The 22,221-nt window shown below is 35.8% G+C and overlaps 1 protein-coding gene across 6 annotated transcripts in view; it reads left to right on the top strand.

Annotated features, from left to right (window-relative positions):
* Positions 1-22,221, top strand: part of FNIP1 (folliculin interacting protein 1) — a 155,207-nt gene that overhangs the window by 34,347 nt on the left and 98,639 nt on the right. The window contains exon 1 of one of the 6 annotated variants that reach the window (XM_038552086.1): positions 17,608-17,706. The exons of the other annotated variants lie outside the window; for them this stretch is intronic. The gene's annotated coding sequence lies outside the window, so the exon portion shown is untranslated. Of the gene's footprint in view, positions 1-17,607; positions 17,707-22,221 lie in introns of those variants that run through there. 6 annotated transcript variants of the gene reach the window in all.

The following is a 22,221-nucleotide window of genomic DNA, read 5'->3' as shown; positions in this document are numbered from 1 at the left end:
CAAGTATTCAGCTCTAGCTATTCATCAGGGAAGTTTTATAAAATTCTGATGTCAAGGTCCTCCTCCATACCAGTGTTTTTATCCTAATGTACAGCTGGGGTTGAAAATCGGTGGACAAGAAAAAAAGATAGGGATGCCTGGGTGGCTCAGTGGTTGAGCATCTGCCTTTGGCTCAGGTTGTGATTCCAGGGTTCTGGGATCAAGTTCTCATCAGGCTCTCTGCAGGGAGCCTGCTTCTCCTTCTGCCTGTGTCTCTGCCTTTCTGTGTCTCTCATGAATAAATAAATAAAACCTTAAAAAAAAAGATAAGAAAGGTAGGTGTTACTGGCTCAATACTTCTGGACTATAGGGTCCAGGGATGGTAATATACACCTTAGAAAAACAACCAGAAAAAAAAAAAAGGTAAAAAGAAAAATAATTGATCATGTCTGAGTAAGTATAGACTTACTTAATTGGTCAAATCCATATTCTAGAGTAATTCCAGATTTAAGTCATGCTGCCATTATAGAAAATTAGCATTGTTTTTGATTCTTTTTCTTTTTAAGGAAATATTTTTGGTGCTGACAACCTTTTTAATGAATTAGCCACTTTGATGTTTTATTCTTAAAATTAATTTTTCCTTTTACATCAACTGTATTGAAATATTCAGTAAAATGCACCATTATAAGTATGTCTTTATTAGTCATTCCTTTCTATTGTCTGTATTTTTCTAGTGCTTGACATCTAGGGCCTTCTTGAACTAGGAGAGACTGACCTTCCCAGGGCTAGCTAATTCCTAGAGATAGCAAAGGATTCCCCTTCTAGCAGTGCATCTTTCATGTGCAAACCAACCAATCCAGAGCCTGCCCTAACTGCCTCCTTTGTTGAGCTGTCATACTCCTGGGCCACCAGTCCCCTGCTCTAATCACCCCAGCGATACCAGTCAGTTAGGAGTAGTTCCTATACTGTGGAGACCACTGAAATAATTCAGATGAGCCAAACCTGAACCCATTTACCTTGCTTATCCCATCTTGCCCACCTTCTCCCTGGTGAAAACCACAATAAAGATTCTTGGCACATTTTTCTCTCTCTCCCTCTGCCTGCTGACCATCCTGGTGCTTCCCTGTAGGGCCTCATGTGGTGTGGCATGCCTCCTGTTTTTAGGGAACTGTGAGTATAAACTTATTCCTTCATGACAGTCATTACCATGTCAGTATCTTACTATATATCTAATGAAAACAAATCCTGGGTTCATTTTAAAATAGCATGGTTCTGAGTTTTGACAAATGTAGGTGTGTGTAACAACTATTATCAAGGTGTAGAACTTTGTGTCACTCTTAAAAGTTCCCTTGTATCCCTTTATAGTCAGTAACCCACCCTCACTTCTCCCAACACCCCAATTTCTGTTATGCTTTCTGTCACCATAGGTCAGTTTTGCCTCTTCTAAAATTTCATCTGAATGACATTCTACAGTATGTGCTTTTTTTTTTGTATCTGGTTTCTTTCACTCAGCAGAATGTTTCTTAGATTAATCCCATGTTCCTGCTTGTTTAAGTTGATCATCAATTTTCATTGAAGACCAGTATTGTGTTATATTGATATAGTAAAATTTGTTTACCCATAAGGCAATTGATAGATTTTAGATTATTTTCACTTTGGGGGAATGTTTGTATAAAGCTTCTATAACCATTCATGTGTTGATCTTTCTTTGAACATGTTTTCATTTCTGTTGGGTAGATATCTAGGAGTAGAATTGTTGGGCTGTAAGCAAGTATATGTTTAACTTTATAAGAAATTGCCAAACTATGCTCCAAAATGGTTGGACCATTTTACTTGCTCACCAGCAGTGTGTGATGATATCTTTATAACCAACACTTGCTATCATTTTATTTAAATTTCAGTAATTCTGGTGATGTGTACTGGCATCTCATTAGTTAATTTGTGTTTCCCTCATTCCTAGTGATATTGAGCAATTCTTTTGAGCTTATTGGCTATTTATGTATCTTCTTTTCTAAAGTGTCCAAATATTTGCCTATTTTAAAATTGGATAATTTGCCTCTGATTATGGGTTGTAAGACTTCTTTATATACCCTGGATAAAAGTTCTTTGTTAGATATATGCATTGCTAATTTTCTCCAGACTCTGGGTTGGTTCTTTTTTTCTTTTTTTTTTTAAATTTATTTTTTATTGGTGTTCAATTTACTAACATACAGAATAACCCCCAGTGCCCGTCACCCATTCACTCCCACCCCCCGCCCTCCGGGTTGGTTCTATATTAATGGTGTCTCTCAAAGATCAGAAATCTGTAATTTGATGAAGTATAGTTTATGATATTTTAAATTTTTTATGGCTGTGTGTGTGTCGTAAGACATTTTTGCCCTCCTCTAAGATTAAAAAATGTTCTGATTTGTTTGGTAGAGATTTTATAATTTTTAAGCTTTCATGTTTAACTTTATGATTCATTTTGAGTTAGTTTTTATATACAGAGTGAGATAGGGTGGAGCTTTATTCTAAAGACTAGTTTATTGGAGCACCTGGATGGCTCAGCGGTTGAGCATCTACCTTTGGCTCCAGTCATGATCCCAGAGTCCTGGGATTGAGTCGTGCATCAGGCTCCTCTCAGGGAGCCTGCCTCTCCCTTTGCCTATGTCTCTGCCCCTCTCTGCGTCTCTCCTGAATAGATAAATCTTGGGGAAAAAAAAAAAAAAGAAAACCGAAGACTAGTATATCTAGCACCATTTGTTTAGATGTTATCTTTTGAGTTTTGTCTAATTAGAATGTGTTTATCATAAATAAATAAAAATTAAAAAAAATAAAATGATACAAATATGAAAAATACAACTTGCTCAAGATCAGTACAACTGGTAATTGGTAGTGCTAGGACTTGGGATTATCAGATTTAAAGGAAGAAATTTTTCAGAGAAATATTTACTAACATGATAAGAATTTTAACTGATTTATAGTAGAAAAAGATTTAAAAGTTTTTTTTTTTTTTTTTTTTTTATTCATGATAGGCACACAGAGAGAGAGAGAGAGGCAGAGACATAGGCAGAGGGAGAAGCAGGCTCCATGCACCGGGAGCCTGACGCGGGATTCGATCCCTGGTCTCCAGGATCGCGCCCTGGGCCAAAGGCAGGCGCTAAACTGCTGCGCCACCCAGGGATCCCCCAAAAGGTTTTATATTTAGAATTTACATACAGTAAAATTCCCTTTTTGTAATGCACAGTCCTATGAGGTTTTTTTAAATGAAATTTTTATTGAAGAATAGTATATTTAAGAGAAGTTACATATAAACTTGTATTATCACCATCATGCTGCTTATGTATGAAGCTTCATATATATGTTTTTATGTGTATAATTTATTGAGGTGAAATTAATATAAAATTAGCCATTTTAAAGTGAACAATTCGGTGGAATTTAGTACATTCATAGGGTTGTGCAACCACTACCTTTATCTATTTATAGCTAGTTCTAAAACATTTCCACGAGTCCAAGGTAAACTTACCTCTTATCCTGTAAGCAAGCAGTTTCTCCTTCCTTTCCCTCTTAATCCCTTGCAGCCTCCAATTTGTATTTGTTCTCTGTGGATTTATCTCTTTTGGATATCTCATATAAATAGAATCATATAATAATATGACATTTGATATCTGCCTTCTTTCGCTTAGCATAAAGTTTCCAAGGTTTATCCATGTTGTATGTTTCTGTATTCCATTCCTTTCTATGGCTGAATAATCTTCCATTGTATTTATATGCCATGATTTATTTATCCATTCACTCATTGATGGACATTTGGACTGTTTTCCATTTATTAACTACAGTAAATATATTTTGCTGCTAAGAACATGCATATACATATACTTACTTTCATTCCTAACACATGACTAGGATATTACAGCTGCCACCACTGATACTGAACAATCTCAATGACTCTAGAATTCCCTCATGCTACCTTTCTGTAGTCAGACTCTTTTCTTCCCCCAACTGCTGGCAACCGCTTATCACTTATCTATCTGGCTTTATAGCAGTGAGATTTTTTTTTTTTTTTTTTTTTTTTTTATTTATGATAGTCACAGAGAGAGAGAGAGAGGCAGAGACACAGGCAGAGGGAGAAGCAGGCTCCATGCACCGGGAGCCCGACGTGGGATTCGATCCCGGGTCTCCAGGATCGTGCCCTGGGCCAAAGGCAGGCGCCAAACCACTGCGCCACCCAGGGATCCCCAGCAGTGAGATATTTAAGTTGTATCTCAACTATGTAGTCTGGCTTTCTTAAAGTATAGAATAGATTTTTCATGAGTTAAGTTTTTAGAATTAGAGAAAGTGTTTTAGAAGTCAGTAATTAGCAATATCTTATATGTATTTCCTAAGTTCAGTTTCTCCAACTTGCTAATTATGATAATTCTTATTTACCTACACAGCACAGATAACTGTCAAAAATATTATCTTACAGTATTTTATGAATTGAACATGCAGTTATTAGATTAGTTTTTTTAAATAAATTTTTTATTTGTGTACAAAAGATGTGTTGGGATTTTACATTGTCTTCCTGCCAAAATCTTCACTGAATTATATACTGGTATGTTTACATGTTGATTTTAAAAGCTCAGAGGAAAGATTATTCAGCTTTCTGAAAACATAGCATGCACAATAAAATAACTGTTTGCCAGGAAAAAAAAATCCCTGTTGTCTTCTAGTACCAGTTGGTATTACGTAGGTTTGTTTCGTGTTTCATATCTTATTTATAGTAGTTTGGAACTAGAAACTAGATACTAAGCAAACACTGATGTACACTGAAGCTTAACTATGCATTGGAGTGTTTCTTTGATCATATATATCGGTTTTTACTTGTGCGTATAATTCGAAACTCAGAACTACTGAGAAACTGGCAACTTGCTTGAGTCCAGTCCATGTCTATGTTAAAGACAGAAATTATTAATTAACTTATTAATGTTACAAAGCTTTTATAAATATCATCTGAATAACTGTATTTAGATATGTTATATAATAAGTTACAAATTAATAGGTATTTAGTGATTATCTCTAGAGAGAGCATGAAGAAACATTTATTAGTATTGTTTGTTGGGCTGTAGAAACTTTCCAGACTCCTTCTCTCAAGAAAAGAGCTTTTGTTGGGAGGAATTTCAAATCCGATGACTATGTTTCTTAAAATACTTCAGATATACACTAAACATTCTAGGCCTCTAAGAAGTTGCAAGTCTTGAATATCATATTACTAGATAATTTTAATTGTGTATTTATTGTTTTCTTGGTATTGTCTAACCTTGCTTACCTCTCATATGCAGACCTATGCTTTGGGATCGCTTTGTTTTATACTGGGAGTGACCTTTAGTAGTTGGCTTGATTACTTCTTCATAATAACAAAGAGCCTTTGTAAATAATTTTCCAAAATCTTACAGAACCGGGATGCCTGGGTGGCTCAGTGGTTGAGCATCTTGCCTTCGGCTAGGACATTACCCTGGTCTGGGGATAGGAGTTTTGCATCCCACATTGGGCTTCCTGCAGGAGGCGTGCTTCTCCCTCTGTCTGTGTCTCTGCCTCTCTCCCTATGTGTCTCATGAATAAATAAATATAATCTTAAAAAAAATTGTACAGAACATAGTGGAAAAGTATGAAATGAAAAAAACAGGCATCAGTGTTGTGACTTTTGAGTGTTGATTTTAGGATGTAAGGGCAGTGTGGTTGTGACATCTGTTACCACATTGATCACCAGGTTTGATTTGGTGATCTGGCAGGCTGCAGTGTCCTCTTCTTGCCTTAAGTCTGTTCCTTCTGTATCCTTATCACAGCTGCATGGTTGGTTGAAAAGGATGACCTTCCTGGATAGAGAATGATTGGTCTTTCTTTGGTCAAGATTATACAAGTAGCTGCTCTTCCCTGCTGGAACCTCCAAATAAGCTCCTAAAGTTAGAGCTCTTAAAAATTCATCACCCACAGGGTGCCTGAGTGGGTCATTTGGTTAAGATTCAACTCTTGGGATCCCTGGGTGGCACAGCGGTTCGGCGCCTGCCTTTGGCCCAGGGCGTGATCCTGGAGACCCGGGATCGAATCCCACGTCGGGCTCCCGGTGCATGGAGCCTGCTTCTCCCTCTGCCTGTGTCTCTGCCTCTCTCTCTCTCTCTCTCTCTCTCTCTCTCTGTGTGACTATCATAAATAAAAATTAAAAAAAAAAAAAAAGATTCAACTCTTGATTTTGGCTCAGGTCGTGATCTCAGGATGAGATCCAGCCTCCTATGGGGCTGTGCACAGGAGTGTGGGGCCTGCTTGAGATTCTCTCGCCTTCACTCTTCCTCTGCCACCCTCTTCATGGGAGCATGTGCTCGCGCTCGCTCTCTCAGAAAAAAAAAAAGGAAATCCATCACCCAAGACTAGCTAAATGTGTTGCTCATTTAGCGGCAACTTAAGATGCTATATCGGATACATTGCCTTTATACTATTTAGAAAATACAGACTGTTTTAAAAATGAAAAGGAGTTAAAAAATTGGCTTCAAACACATATTCATTTAGTAAGCACATTTTTGATTTTGTTGTTGTTGCTTTTTGCTGGATACCTGATGAGTCTTTGGAAAAGAGTCACATCCTGTAAGGCAGCCTTAGCCTTTTGTAGCCTGCCTGATAAAGTTCAGAGATTTTTTTTTTTCAGAGAAATGTTTATAAAACCTTAAAATTTGTAGGATTTTGAAGGAAACTCATTACTTTGAAATAGTTGTCAAGATGCTAAGTTTGTAATATGGAAGCATGTACTATGTATTAACTTATTAAATATTAAGAATTGGTGAATCTAATAAGTATTATAATTTTGAAGTAATGATGAGCATAAACTTTTTTTCTAGAATATCTGCATCAACTGTGTAGTCTGATGAAACTATGATTCCTAACAGTGACCAAAGTTATAGGAACTGCTAATACTACTGAGATTTGTTGCCTACGTCTTAGCTGAAAAATGTGGTTGGTAAAAGTGAATATATCATTTTTTCCCCTATCCAAGTTCATTTTCCACACTGAACCATAGACCCCATGTTGGTCCTTAGACTTGACTGTAAACTCTCTTTTAGGATATGTGAGACTGGCACTTAAATAGTTGGTTATAGCTGAAGTCTGAGCAGAGATTTCATCTCTTTCATTTTTGCATTTTCATAATTCCACAATGCCTGGTAGACAGTAAGCAGATGAGATTCATTTATGTTACTGCCTTTATCAGTAATTTGTTTTTGTTGCTGTGTAGTATTCCATTGTATGAAGGTTTTTAAAAATAAATATATTTGGGCTCCAAATCCTGAATTCAGAAATATAATCAGGAAATGGTATCGTGTTAGAAATTGGATGTGATGAATGTTGTTGAATAGAGTGCAAGAATGTGACAGTGTCAGACGTTGTGCACAGGTTGAATGCAGCGTTAAGAAGCTGTGTTAGGTAACTTTTTCAGCTTTAGTTTAGAAGGGAGGAAAATGTGCCAGGAACCTGGAGATTTTTAGAGATAAATGAGTGGAAGAAACATTGGAGTTGTAAGAAACAGGCAAGATTGAACCAGAAACCAGAAGGGATGAGATCAACTTCGTAGATTTGGAAATGGAGAGGAGCACTTTTCCCTTTAAGGTAAAATGGAGGTATATGTGTGATATGTTAGTTCTCTTGTAGGTAAATCTGAGGATGATGGAGGAATGGTTATCTTAAAAAATTAGTGAACATTGATGTGAAAGGAAATGAGGAGTCATTGATGGTTTTGTAGTAGTGGGATGGCCTGATGAAGCATTACATTCCTAGAAAGTGAGTCTGGAATGAGTTGGAATAAGAGAGCCTTAAGTTGAAAAGATGGTTATATTTACTTAAAATGATTTGAGGGCTTGAACTTCAGGATTGTCATGAGAAATGGTAGTGATATGACAGATATATGTTTTGTGGTTCAGAGGTTATTTTGGCAGTTAGCAATTTAAACTATTAGCTAAAAAATTATATTAAAAAGATTGAATAACCTAATGGAATTGGTGTTATTGAGATGTTTAATTTTCTGTTTCTGCTTTTATTATATGTGCCTGTAGAATCACTACTATGATTCTGAATTAACTTTTTTAGTTCTTGTGAAATTTTCTCTGAATAACCTATAATACGTAGACTTCTCTAAAACCTATTTCTGTATTTTAGACTACCTCCCAATTTTCAGGTGTTAATTTAGACTGATAGTGAAAAAAGATACCTTATAATTTTCCTTTTTCGGAATTCAGAATACATTAATATGTTGATTAAGCAGTGTTTGCTTTCTTTCAGATAACTTCTTGATTCTCATATTCCAGAAGCATTTTGTGAATTAAATAATCATTTTCAAAACATTGGCCTTCAGGTTGATTATTAAATATATAAAATACTTGAAGGCTGGTTGTAAACTTCTTTTCCTTCTGTAACTTAGAAGCTTAAGTTACTGGCAAGTCACTAGCTAAAAACAGGGACGTTTGTAGGCTGTCTGGATATTTTGTTCAGTTTTTCATATCCTCAAGAAAACTGAGATTATTTTCACTTAAAAATAGATCAATTTATTAATATGGAGATCATTTCAGAAGGGAAAAAAGATTTTACTCTAGAAGCTGTCAGTTCTCTGCTGCTGATTTTCCAAATTATATCTCTCTTCTTTTTTTTTTTATTTTTTTATTTTTTTATGATAGTCACACAGAGAGAGAGAGAGAGAGAGGCAGAGACATAGGCAGAGGGAGAAGCAGGCTCCATGCACCGGGAGCCCAACGTGGGATTCGATCCCTGGTCTCCAGGATCGCGCCCTGGGCCAAAGGCAGGCGCCAAACCGCTGCGCCACCCAGGGATCCCTATATCTCTCTTCTGACTTTTCAGCAGGCACACACATTTTAACTTCCTTTGGGACATCTTCATCTTGACATCCCTCCAGTGCATTAGGATAATTATAAAATCAAATAGTTGAGGCTTCTTATTTCCAAGCTAGATTATTTTGAGGAATAGTTTGCTCTGCTCTAGTACTATATTTAATTATTTACTAAATCTTTTTCATTTTTGCTTTTTAAAATCCTTTTACCACCCTTGCCATTTTCACCATCGTAGGCCTAGTACCAGTAGTTTCAGGTTGGTTCTTTCTGTTACATTTTTAATTGCACCTAAATTGTGTTACTCCTTTGCTAAAGAATGTGTGATATTTCTGGGTTTTGTGTTTTCTAGTTTTTATCGCTCATATCTGAAAGCTTTAGAATTCTTATATGTGAGAATTTTAGTGGGTGAATTTTACCTTTCCATCCTTATTTTCTGAATCATATACCACCCTTGGTATTAGTAAGCCTGTGAACCTGCTTCTTCTATTTTACTCATTCTATAAGTTCTAGTCAATGTTATGCTTGTCTCCTCAAGTATATGGATTTACTTTTTTAGGTTTTTATTTATTTATTTTTGAGAGTGAGTGAGAGAGAGCATGAGTGGAAGTGAGGAGAAGCAGATTCCCCCCTGATGGGGGAGCCCAACTTGAGGCTCGATCTCAGGATCCTGGGATCATGACTTGAACCAAAAGAAGATGTTTAACCATGAGTCACTCAGGCACCCCTCAAGTATATGAATTTCTAAAGAATTTAGAATATGCTTAGTGTTGTGCCTAGTACAAAATAGGTCTGTAATGTTAGGTGTTTTCAGTGAGTAAAATGCAGTTTAGCAATTAATGATAGCTACCTTTTATTGTATATTTACAGTATCCCAGGAATTTTGCCAATGCGTTGTACTAAATTAAGCTTTTGTAAATCCTTACTATTGTATGAAATAAGTATTGTTATTTACATTGATAATTGTAATATTTACCAATACGATAATAAATGACAGAACTGGGATTTTTGTATCTTGGTCTCTACTTTAAGTTTTTAAATTATTTTTTGTTTTTTGTTTTTTAAAGATTTATTTATTCATGAGAGACACACACGAGAGAGGCAGAGACACAGGCAGAGGGAGAAGGAGGCTCCCACAGGGAACCCAATATGGGACTCCATCCCGGGACTCTTGGGCTCACGCCCTGAGTTGAAGGCAGATGCTCAACCGCTAAGCCACCCAGCCATCTCTGGTCTCTACTTTTAAAGTCACTTAATTACTATACTGTGCTCCTTCCCATAAAGTGTATTTATTTTAATTTATGTGTTTAAGATTTCTAAATTTATATTAAGCATCCTAAGACTATCTCATTTTTAATGCATGGTTATAAATATGATACTTGCTCTGTAAATTTATGTTCCTGCAGTATAATGTAGTGGTCTGTCCTATTCATTGCACTGTTAATAAAAAGTCTGGTTGATCAAAGGTCAGAGGGAAGTGTATAAATTCCAAGTTGAAGATGGTCTCCTATGGACTATGACCTCAGAAAGGGAAAACAGTTTACCTAAGAAGTGAGACTCAAACCCAGACTGATGTAGCTATGTATCAGGGTACAAACTCAGCTTTGTAACAGAGACTGCAAGATACAATAAAATAAGATAAAACCTTTTCTCTTATATTTAAAAAAAAGTTGGTAGGTAATTCTTGGCAAGTAAATAGTGTAGTTGCATGAAATCATCTAGTGTTGCATACTGATAGGTCAGCTAGGATAGCTCTGCCATCCTTAACATGTGGCTTCCCTTCCTGAGTCCAAAGAGACTGTGCTAGTTATTGTTATTTCCTAGCTATCAGGAAAGGGGTAAGGAGAGAAGGAAAAGCATTTTGTATTTCCAAAGATGACCTAGAAATTGCACATGCCAGTTCCTGTTATATTCCACTAACTTGAATATAGTAATATGACCACACTTATATATGCAATGGAAATTGGGAAATAAGTCTCTAGGTAGGTAGCCATGTACCCCAGAAAACTCTAGGAGTTTTGTAATTAATAGGAAGGGAGAAGGCAAATTCCAGGGAACAGTTGGTAGTCTTAACCATAGTCTTAGTTTAATTTTCAATTTGAATGGCTGCAGAGATTTTGGGATATAATGAATTCTTAATGCTGTATGATAACAATGATAGTACTAAATGTGGAATGTTTACTACATAATGAGTAAGAGATAAATTAGAGGTGTGCTTTGCAACAGCAGTGATTCATTAAGTCACTTTACAGTTTCTATTTTCCTAAGCAAGTATCTTTAATTGAGAAGTAAGTTTATGGTGGGGATTCAGGATTGGGAAATAACCAAGATAGAAGTTTGGAATTTGGGAAAAGGTAGTAGTAAAGGGAACATTGAAGTGCTTGGCTACAGAGAGTCTAGCTCAGCTAGAAGGCATGTGCACTAGAACTAGTACAGTAGAACTAGAGGCCATATGACTTTGACCCCTTCCTTCCCAGTATGATCATGGAGAATATAGCCAGTCTATATTATTTTTACAATGATTATTCTCCTCTTTGAGGATATAGAGTTGAGAGGAATAGTGAATACATTACTACATGAAATAACTGTCTATTCAGAGTGAGAATTGAGCAAGTAGGCACTAGAAGGGATATTTTTATTTCATTTTGATAAAGAAACCTACTAAGATCCTATGTAGTTTTGTTAGCATTAAACTGATACCAAGATAAGTGTCATCAGAGTTCCTGCAAAAATTAGTTTCAACTTATTGGTAAGCTACTAAATGTCATCTGTGGTGCTAGACACTAGAATACACCTGTGTATGAGAGAAGTTTGGTCCCATTGTCACACAGCTTATGGTCCAGTAGAAATGGAGATAATAAATAGATAATTACAACAGTAGTCTGTTGAGCACCAGGATAGGAGATGTACAGTGGGGTAGTTTAGGGCTTTTTATTGGGGAGAAGAGAGAGAAATATGCTATAGAGGATTATCCCTCTTCGGCTACATTGTGGAGAGTAGATTGGAGGGGAGCAGGAGAGGTTGTGAGACTAATTTAAGTAGTTAAATATGGTAGCCCATACAAGGATGATGGCAGTGTGGTCATGCTGATAGTCTGACAGATATTTTGGTAGTAGAATAAATAGTGACTTGGTGACTTCTAGATTTTTGGTTTGAGCTATCAAACTTTTCTCTGGCTGGTTCTTCAGTGCAAAAATGGATCAAGTCCTGGTGTAAGATTATGATGTTTCTGAAGGTATTTTGTATTCTTTGGACAAGAGAGGATCCAAAACCTCGGGAGTCAAAGAGGTGCTTATTGAAATGAATGCAAAGTTTTGGTACAGACTAGAGGTAAGGAATGTAGTTGGAAAAAAAGTGTTTCCCTTCCTTTCTCTAGTTCCTAGTTTTGTTTTCTAGGGGTTGTTTCTTAGAATATTACTTATCTGTCTTTGTGTTAAGTTTCTTATTTATCTTACTTGAAAATCTTTTTTACTTTGAAGTATATATGAGAATATTATGGTATTCACTCTGATGGTATACATACTGTTTTGAACCTTGTTTTTCTTCATGAAGTAATAATCTTGGAGATCTTTGTGTAGCTCTATCTCATCCTTTTACAGGCTTGCACAGTATTCTATATAAATGTAATTTATATATCAAGAGTTTATCAAGTCTAGTGATATTAGTGAGCATTTGGTTGTTTTAGTTTTCACCCCTTTGATACATTTAATGCTGAAGTAAATGGCTTGTATTATATAGGATTATAATTAACCTAGATTTGTATCATAGGCCTATCATGAATGAGCTCTGAAAGCTTAGATCTGTTAGACCTTGTGAAATCATTCAGTTTAGTTTTGTGTGTGTATGCAGGCTTCTAACTTAATCAAAGATTTTTTTTAATTAATTATTTTTTTCATTTGAGTGTAGTTGACACAATGTGTTAGTTTCAGGTGTATAACATGGTGATTTGACATTGTTTTTTGTTTTTGTTTTTGTTTTTTTAAAGTAGGGCAGCCAGTATGGAGCCCAGTGCAGGGCTTGAACTCATGACCCTGAGATCAAGATGTAAGCTGAGACTGAGAGTTGGATGTTTAACCGACTGAACCACCTAGGCAGCCCTCAATATCTTTATACATTATTGCTGTGCTGTAGGTTCCCAGTAAAATTGAGCAGATTTTAAAATAGAGATTGCCCATATATCCTTTGACCCCACAGATGAAAGATGGATTTTAAAAGTTTCTGCCTAATGAATTGTGGAGAAATTGCTAGTGTGCCAACACAATTGCTAGTGTATATATCTCAACAAGTACCAGGATTATTGGAATTAAGTATTACAATTAAAATAAAGGTTATAGTTTTTAAAACTGGGACAAGAAGGCAATGTACTTGGAAGAGACAGGTAATTCCAGCAGCATTGTCAGTAATTCACCAAATTTTTATTGAGTTCTGGGTATGTGTGACAGACACACTGTTTTAAGTGTTAAAGAGATAAAACACAATGCCTGTACTAAACATAGAGGTAAGTCCTGTCTTACAGATGAGAAATCTGAGTCAGACTAGAGAAGTTAAGGCATTTTTCTAAAATCACATTCAGTCTTTATGTGGCAGAATTAAGTTTTAAATCTAATTTAGGCTGATTCAGAGCCCATTCTTTTGTTTTGGTCATGTTGGGTATGGGGAATGATTCTTGATCTTTTAGCATATTGTCCATTAGGTTGTGGATTAATAGCCTTTTGTATTAAGGCATTTCTGTTACTGCAGTAGTCATATCAGCATAATACACAGATGCACTCTTTACCTCTTCTGAAAGAACATGTTGATATGTGTTAAAATACAAACCCAGTGAAAGACTCAGTTTTTAAAGCAAGTTGAAATGTCTCTGTTTCAGAACCAAACCAAGTAATGTGACGTGGTAGTTTTATTGAAGTATGTAAATAAATACATTTTTATTTTTACATTTTAATATGTTTGTATAACATAAATATAATTTTTTAAGTTCAAAGGTTGTATTTTGTGCTACACTTGTCTGTGGGAGTTCATTACAGAGTTCAGATTAGTGAGCCAGTTTACATATGACTGCTGTGGGTCCTATGATCATCAGGGCTTGTTGCTTTTCCAGTTGCTTGTCATCTGGGTAGACTACAAGCTTGCTGTGGCTTCCAAGAATGTGTGTGTGTGTACTTGTCTGAAATGGCAGAGTTGGGACACAGTGAAGTTGAGAAAGGAGCTCTTCTGTTTTCTTGCTTATTAGATGAACCTAAGTTCCTTATAGATGGGGATTGTTGAATTGCTGAAATGTAGCCATGGTTCCCTCTGTGCAGACTAGCCATTGTTGAGTTAAAGTGTCCTTAAAAAAAATTGGGATTCCTAGTCTGCAGTAGCTACTAGGGCAGTTTAGGTTGATTTTCTTAGGTTGATTTTCTTTAAAAAATATATTTATAGTAGAAGAGATAAAGGAAATGTAGTCATAATTGGCTTCAGTAAAAATTCCAAAGTCTTCAGTGAAACAAAAGAATAGGATTCTGCTTGTGAAATGGTAGGACTGAATAGACGGAGCCTTTTGTAAAAAATAAATTTTGTCACGGGCAGTAATTTCCCAAAGGCTCCCAGTCTCCCATGGTTCCGTTGCTAGGATTAAGCCTTTTTCATTGCAGCATGGAGAGGCTTTTATTTGAATTAAATTCAGACTTCTTGGTATGTCACCTGACAGTCTTGTGGTTTCAGATGAATATGATTCATTGCTATTATTAACCTGAGTTGGCAGTTGTGTGTAACTGGAGTTTTTAGGGATTTTGAAAAGTGGAGCTGCATTAAGACAACTAGAGATGCCACTAATGTACAGTTTAACTCAAGATGTTATTTTCAAATGTTGTTAACATCAGATTCAGCCCAAATGTAGTTATAAATTTGGTGATAAGTTTGCTTTATAATATCTGAAACAAAAATTTAAATGGTGAGACTTTTAGATATACTTATTTTTGAAAAGTAGTTTAAAGTTGCAATGATAAATTAGAAGGACTTCTGAGAATGTTTTAAGCAAGCGATAATCATTAGTTTAAACGTGTAATTTCTAAATACTGTGTATTAGTCATTAGTGTTGTGTCTTATTCTGTTTCTGTCATTCACTGTTCTTCTTTCTCATGTTTACATAAGAACACTGCACATATTTGGAAAGCAGTGGGCTTTTGTGTTTGTATCTCACATACACATTCATAAGTAAAATTTACATTAAAAACGACATTATTTTAGTTTGTTGATCAAAATATAATTATTTTTATAGTTAATGTTATTCTTTAATGACATGGGGCTGAATTTTTCTGGTAACATTTTTGATGCTTTCTGAACATCTTAACTATGTGTCCCAATTAGTCATTTATAGTTTGAATTAAATAATCTGAATTAGCAGTGAATTTAGACTAAGGTACTTTGTTCTTGTATTTTAAGTAAATCCCACTGTGGAGTCTAAAAATATTTTTTCAATGTGTGTAACCCAGTGGAACAATTTGGATACTGGCCCTTCGAATTGTTTTAACATTCTTCTAGGGTTCCATTGCAATTTCTTTCTATATACCTAAGTTCTTAGGCATATAGAATTAATGTCTGAAAGTTAAAGACTATATAGGTCAGGTGTATTTCAATTAGGTGTGTGTGATGCTGAAAAATACTAAGCAACTATGGTAGTAGATACGATACGTGATATCCTCTCATGGTTTAGAAATTTATCTTACTGATGTTCTAGTTCAACAAGAATTCATATGGTAGATTATTAATTTTTGAAAATACTTTTTGTAAAATTTTAACTTCATACATATGCCTTTATATATGTTAAATTAGGGGATAGGTATAAATAGATTTGGTTGGTATAAATAGGGGATAAGTATAAATAGACTTGGTTGGTATAAATAGGGGATAAGTATAAATAGATTTAATGTTGGTAACAGTTTATATTTTGCTTTATATTGTTTTCTTTTGTGAAATATCTAGTTTGATTAAATGGTGATATTACTACAGCCAAGTAGCTGATTATACTTGTGTTTAAAATGTAAATGACAGTCATTAGGGTTTCATCAGTATTCTGGATATAATGGAGTTCAGTATGACTAAAGATAAACAGGCTAAAGGTTATCTAGTGTTATATTTAGTTTATTAATATGTAGCTGGAGAAAAAGAATTGGATAAAACAGCTTATATAAAAATCAAGACTTTTTGGATAGGAAAAGGCCTAAACTAAGAACACATTTCTTTGGAACTGAGATTAACAAATAAATCATGGGATTATTTTTCTGTCAGGTTAGAGAATTTTCTCTCCTTGGAGAGAGAAATAATTAGAAATATGTAACTTCCTGGGTGAAATGGGTGATGGGCATTAAGGAATGCGATTGTGGTGAACACTGGTGATATATGGAATTGTTGAATCACTTTCTTGTCCACCTGAAACTAGTATAACACTGTGGGTTAAGTATATTGGAATTTAAAAAAGACAGAGAGAGAGAGACATATAAGCTTCCTGAATTAAAATGATAACCTCATTCACTCATTCAGGAAATTAATTGAGGTTCCATTATATTCCTTATCTTTCTTAGTTGCTTCTTTTAGTATTTAGTAAGATACTGAAACATGAAATACCAAAACAAAATATAAACTAAAATTTGTGGTGAAAAAGTTGTCAATCTGGGAGGAATTTCCATTATTTACAAAACCAGTTTGAATTCTTTTGAAAAGGAAAATTAGTACCATAATGGTACCTTGTCACCGATGATCCTGTTTGCTAAAGAAAAATTTATTTTAAGCAGTTCTTTAATGAGTGACTCCTAGCAGAAATGCAGTGATACTCTGAATAGTGGTCTGTATTTTATCTTAATTATTTTTTGTATTTTAAAAACTTCCTACAATGTAATTTTCACATGTATTTTATGGTTCCCATATATTTTATACATGATTCCTCTAATTTTGTATATATCTTTACACTAGGTCTTTCAAACCCTGAGTTGTAGTAGTTATTGAATTAGGTCCTTGACTTTATAAAAACATATTTTATAAACTGAGTAAATAATTGATGAATATGTAGTTCTCTTTTTCACAAGTATATAGAGGTTCTTTTGATTAATACTGTATTGAATTCATAGTAGCGTTCAGTCATATTTTCTGTTACTGGTTACCACATTTTTCTAAATATTAAAAAGGTGTCCTTTTACTAGAAATTATTGGGAATTGCTGATACAGCCCATATGTTCTCTTTTGTCTGATACAGTTGGGATTTCCAGCTTAATAGAAAAAGTTAATTGAAATGAGGAACTTAAAAAATTGTACGTGTTGTTACATTTTATTTTTAGCTTAAGACCTAAATATGCACTCAATTGCTGTTTCTTTCCTGGTCACTGTGTTTTAGAGGGAATGGTGAATATTATGTCATTATGTCATACCAGCAAATTTTTCTAAAGCACAGTCTGTCTATAGGTTTTTAAAATACTCAGATTACTTGCCCCATGTACAGGATATATTTCTCCAATTGAATGTGGTGCTTTTGGCTGTTATGCTTTGGGGTTCTATTGGTGACCTCTTCTTGGCGTGTTGTTATGTTGAGAAGGCTTTCTGCTTATCTTTTGGAGCCTAATCTAGCATTCTTCTCTCTCTACTGCCTTGCCTTCATCCTTTACTTTCTTCTTCTTTTTTTTAATTTAACCAAACTCAGAATGTTTTCTAGTACTGGGGGCAGTTTCTAGTACTGGGGGCAGTTTCTACATGCATAGGTTTTGAAATTTGGCTGCCCTCTCTCTCTATTTCTTGCAGGAGCATAAGATTTTTATTGTTTCCCAGTGTTAGTTTGCATCACCTTGCATGCTTCCATTTCAGTGAGATGACATTGATGTGAATAAGGCTCAAGAAAGAACAACTAATATTGTACCAGGTATATAGTAGTCATTGCAAATAATTATTCCATAAATGAATTTAAAATCTTCATGTTTGGTAAATATACTCTACACTAAGAGATTATCTCAGATCTTTGTTGCTAACTAAGTAAAAGTGAAAAATGTCTGGATGATCAATTGAAAGTAGGAGTAAAGGAAGAGAAGAGGTCTGTTCATGTTTCTCTACAAGTCTATGAAACTCAATTCTTGAGGCGAAAGAATTGGTTAAATAGAAAAAAAAAAGGTGAGTTATTTAGGTATTACATTTAAGTGTGACAATCATTAAATGTGTTGAAATACAAACTAGCATTTAGTCTTGTGCTTCTCAACCTTTTGTATTTTCCTTTTTTTACATTATTGTACCCCTACGAAGCCTTTTTTGGACATCTTTTTCCTTAATTGCCATCTCATCAAATGAAGTTTTAATACCACAGATATACTTGGTATTTGCTTGTATATTGTGGCCCTTTGAAAGGCCACATCCATTGTAATATCTAATATTGTTTTGTCTCCTTCCCCCAACCCTCTTTGGAAGCCATCTTGCTCTCATTGAGAATGTATGATTTACCCCTGATTTAAAAGCCAGTAATGGGACGCCTGGGTGGCTTAGCAGTTGGGCACCTCCTTTCATGCCCAGGGAGTGATCCTAGAGTCCCGGGATCGAGTCCCACATCAGGCTTCCTGCATGGAGCCTGCTTCTCTCTCTGCCTGTGTCTCTGCCTATCTCTCTCTCTCTGTGTCTCTCATGAATAAATAAATAAAATCTTAAAAAAAAAAAAAAAGCCAGTAATGTGTTACAGGAATTTACATGGTCTCTGAACTGCAGTGTCAGTGTGTTAAGGGAAGTGTCTATTCCAGTATGTTTATTTTCTATTAGCATTCTTTGAAGGTATCAGATAAAAAACCTGCAGAGCAGATAAGCTGACATAAACTATAAATAACATCTGTGTAGAGTTAAAATAGTTTATGGTTCATCACTGAGTATTCTTACTAATGTATATATTTTTTAAAGGTTTCATTTATTTATTTGAGAGAAGGAGAGAGAGCGACAGAGCATGAGCAGGGAGGAATGGGAGAAACAGGCTTCCTGTTTAGCAGGGAGCCTGTCTTGGAGCTCAGGGCTCGATCCCAGGACCTTGAGATTATGACCTGAGCTGAAGGCAGATGCTTTACTGTGACTGAGCCACCCAGCTGTCTCCTTACTAATGTGTAAGTTAATATCAAGCTGACCAAGTAGCTTAATACTAAGGAAGGTTTGCTGTAGTATATAATTTTTGTGAATGGTGATGCTGTCCTTACCACTGTTAATGATTTGGCTTAGTTATGTCCTCAATTTTGACAAAAAGAGGCAACCCAATGAAGTAGAAAGCATGGTGGATTAGATATCAGAAGATTAGGTTTTGGTATAATAATGCATTATGCTATACTTTTTGTGTGCTGAGTGAAAAGTGAATACCAGTGGAAAATAGAGATGGGAGTGAAAGAAAGAGGCACAATCAACCAGCCTAACCAGAACATTGACTTTAGGTAGGTCATTTTTGCTTTTCTTTCTCTTCTTTCATTTGAAAAATGAATAAATTTAGGGTTATTATTACCATTTAAAATTGCCTATTAAAGGAGTCACTTGGGATTATTCTTGTTGTTTAATATCATGTTCCCTAGTATACTTCTTTTTTCCCTAGATTTTATTAATTTATTTGAGAGAGAGACAGAACACAAGTGGGGGGAGGAGCAGAAGGAGAGGGAGAAGCAGATTCCATGCTGAGTGGGGAACCTGATGTGGGGCTGTATCCCAGGATGGTGAGATCATGACCTGAGCCGTTAACTGACTCAGCCACCCAGGCACAACTTCAAGTATATTTCAAACAGAATTAGTTTGTTAGGCAACTTTTTGCTAACAGATTTATCTAGTAAATTTCAATTAATTGTGTCTTTAAGTTTCAAGATTCACAACTTTTTTCCATGGCAAGATAAAGGGAATCAAAGCTTTATCAGTAACCTCCCTCCATTTCAGAGATACTCCTCAGAAGTATAGATCCCTTCCCAGATAACTTTTTTTTTTTTAAAGATTTTATTTATTCATTCATGAGAGACACACAGAGAGAGAGAGAGAGAGGCAGAGACACAGCAGAGGGAGAAGCAGGCTCCATGCAGGGAGCCCGATGTGGGACTAGATCCCAGGTCTCCAGGATCACGCCCTGGGCCAAAGGCAGGTGCCAAACTGCTGAGCCACCCGGGCTGCCCCCCAGATAACTTTTGACTAGCTTTTTCTTCTTTTTTTCTTTCTTCCTTTTCCTTTTTCCTTTTTCCTTTTTCTTTTTCTTTTTCTTTTTCTTTTTCTTTTTCTTTTTCTTTTTCTTTTTCTAACAGTGATTGGTGGTAAGAACCTCTCTAGTCAGACCAAGTCAACTTCACACACGATTTCTATTTAAATATAAAGCTGTGTTGTTCTGTTTCTGTTCTTACTAAGGCATATCCCACAATCTGAGCCCTGCAAGTCTTGAGCCTTCTTTATGTCTCCAACCTTGCCTTCTCCATCTAATAATGCTTATGGTGCCTTTTCTCTGCACAATTTAGAATTCCTTATGTTTTCACTTTCTTCACAATTTTCCACCTTTCTGCCTTTACAGTCCATAATTCCTTCTTTTGCCCTTTCTGTACAGTATGCTGCTTTTTCCACGCTCTACTGCACACTAACTGTAGAAACTTGGCCCCTACTATTGCTTGGAGACTGTTCTTGCCTCTCATTAAAACCTCTTCTGAGGCCTTTGCCATAGTACAACAGTTTGCTCTATTTTTTTGTTGCCATCCACTGAGGATCTTCTACCAGATGGTTCCCTAGTATTCTTGAAGAACTTTGACATTTAGGTGATAGTGTTTCTTTCCAGATTATTTTGTATCACCATCTTATGCAACCCACACATCTAACATTCTGACTTCACAGTGCCTTCTCTTGCTCTCTACCTTGATCTGTTCTTGACTAGACCTTGAGTCTAACTATGAGCTCACTCTGCTCTCTTTCTGGGATCCTCCCATTCTGACCATAACTTCATATCCTTTGATCTTTCATATAAACTTGATCTCTAACTTAAGATGTCTGTTTTTTTGTTTTTTCCCCCTTCCTTTTCTCCCATCACCTCCATTCTGACCGTGTTTCCTGTGCTAGTAAGTCCAGACCTTCTTTCTTGATATCACTCTTGACAGCCTTGTTCCTATTTTTCTATTGCAGTTACTCAGAAAATCTCCTCTTAAATACACTGTCTACTTTTGTCCCTTCCAGGCCTAGCCTCCCTTGTGATAGTACAGAAAATCAGTCCTATCACAGATTGATGATTTTCATCCCGGCTGGCTTGACAGTACTTTAGCTTATGCTTTCCCTCAGGTTAGCATCTTCCCACATTGTCTTTGATGACTCTGTCAGACCTTTATCTCTCACAACCAACTTGTACCTGAGTTCAGGTCATACATTTCATATATATTTAGGTAGTACATGCTTGATTTCTACTTTTTAGAAAAAATAGAAGTGATCAAGTGTAAGGTGCTAAGGCACCTGCCTTAGCAAGTGCATTTCATAGTTCGTTAGCCTTTCCCAGGGTACTGTGTCCTAACTTGTCTGGGCTCTTAGTCCAACAATTCTTTTTGGTTGTTTTATACTGTTTCTCTGACACTTTCCCATCAGTTTATAAATAGATACATTTAAGTATATGCCCTTTTTTGGATAGATAGGTAGATAAATGAAAGGATATATACATATAAAAATATGTATGAAGATATATCTGTATATCTTTTATCTGTGTATGCTTTTCTTTTTCCTTTAGAGAAAGCTTCCTGTAGCTTCTTCTACCTGTCTGGGATGACCATAGACCTTGGTTGTCCAAGAAAATTTCAATTTACCCCTGTGTGTTTAGGGTCCCCCTTTACTTTCAAAACTCTGCAATGTAGATGGATTATATGATCACATTGTTTCTTTCTTTTTTTTTTTTTTTTGATCACATTATTTCTTTTTCTCCCCATTTCACAGGGAAATTTTTCCAAATAGCACTGTTTCACTCTCTCAGCTCTTTTCCCTTCATTCCATTGCCATTGCCTCTGAAATGGTTCTTGCAAGAGTACCAAGGATTGCCACATTGTCAAATCCCTTGGACACTTTTAGTGTTTATAAATTTTGGCTTTTGGCACTGCACAGTATTCCTTTCTTCATTTTTTCTTGCTTACCTTTTTTTTACTTATTTTTATTATTTTTTTATTTTTTAAAGATTTTTTATTTATTCATAAGAGACAGAGAGAGAGAGAGACAGAGAGAGAGAGGCAGAGACATAGGCAGACTGAGGAGCCAGCTCCATGCAGGGAGCCTGACATGGGACTCGATCCCGGATCTCCAGGATCAGGCCCTGGGCTGAAGGCGGCACTAAACCACTGAGCCACTGGGGCTGCCCTTTTACTTATTTTTAAAAAATCTTCCTTGACTTTTGAAGTAACATTTTACCATAGGTTTTCTCTTTTCTTTCTTATGG

This window comes from Canis lupus, chromosome 11, assembly GCF_011100685.1.
Source record: "Canis lupus familiaris isolate Mischka breed German Shepherd chromosome 11, alternate assembly UU_Cfam_GSD_1.0, whole genome shotgun sequence".
Classification (NCBI taxonomy): Eukaryota; Metazoa; Chordata; class Mammalia; order Carnivora; family Canidae; genus Canis; species Canis lupus.
The sequence above is the reverse complement of the archived record's forward strand: the minus strand, read 5'-3'. Positions and strand labels throughout refer to the sequence as shown.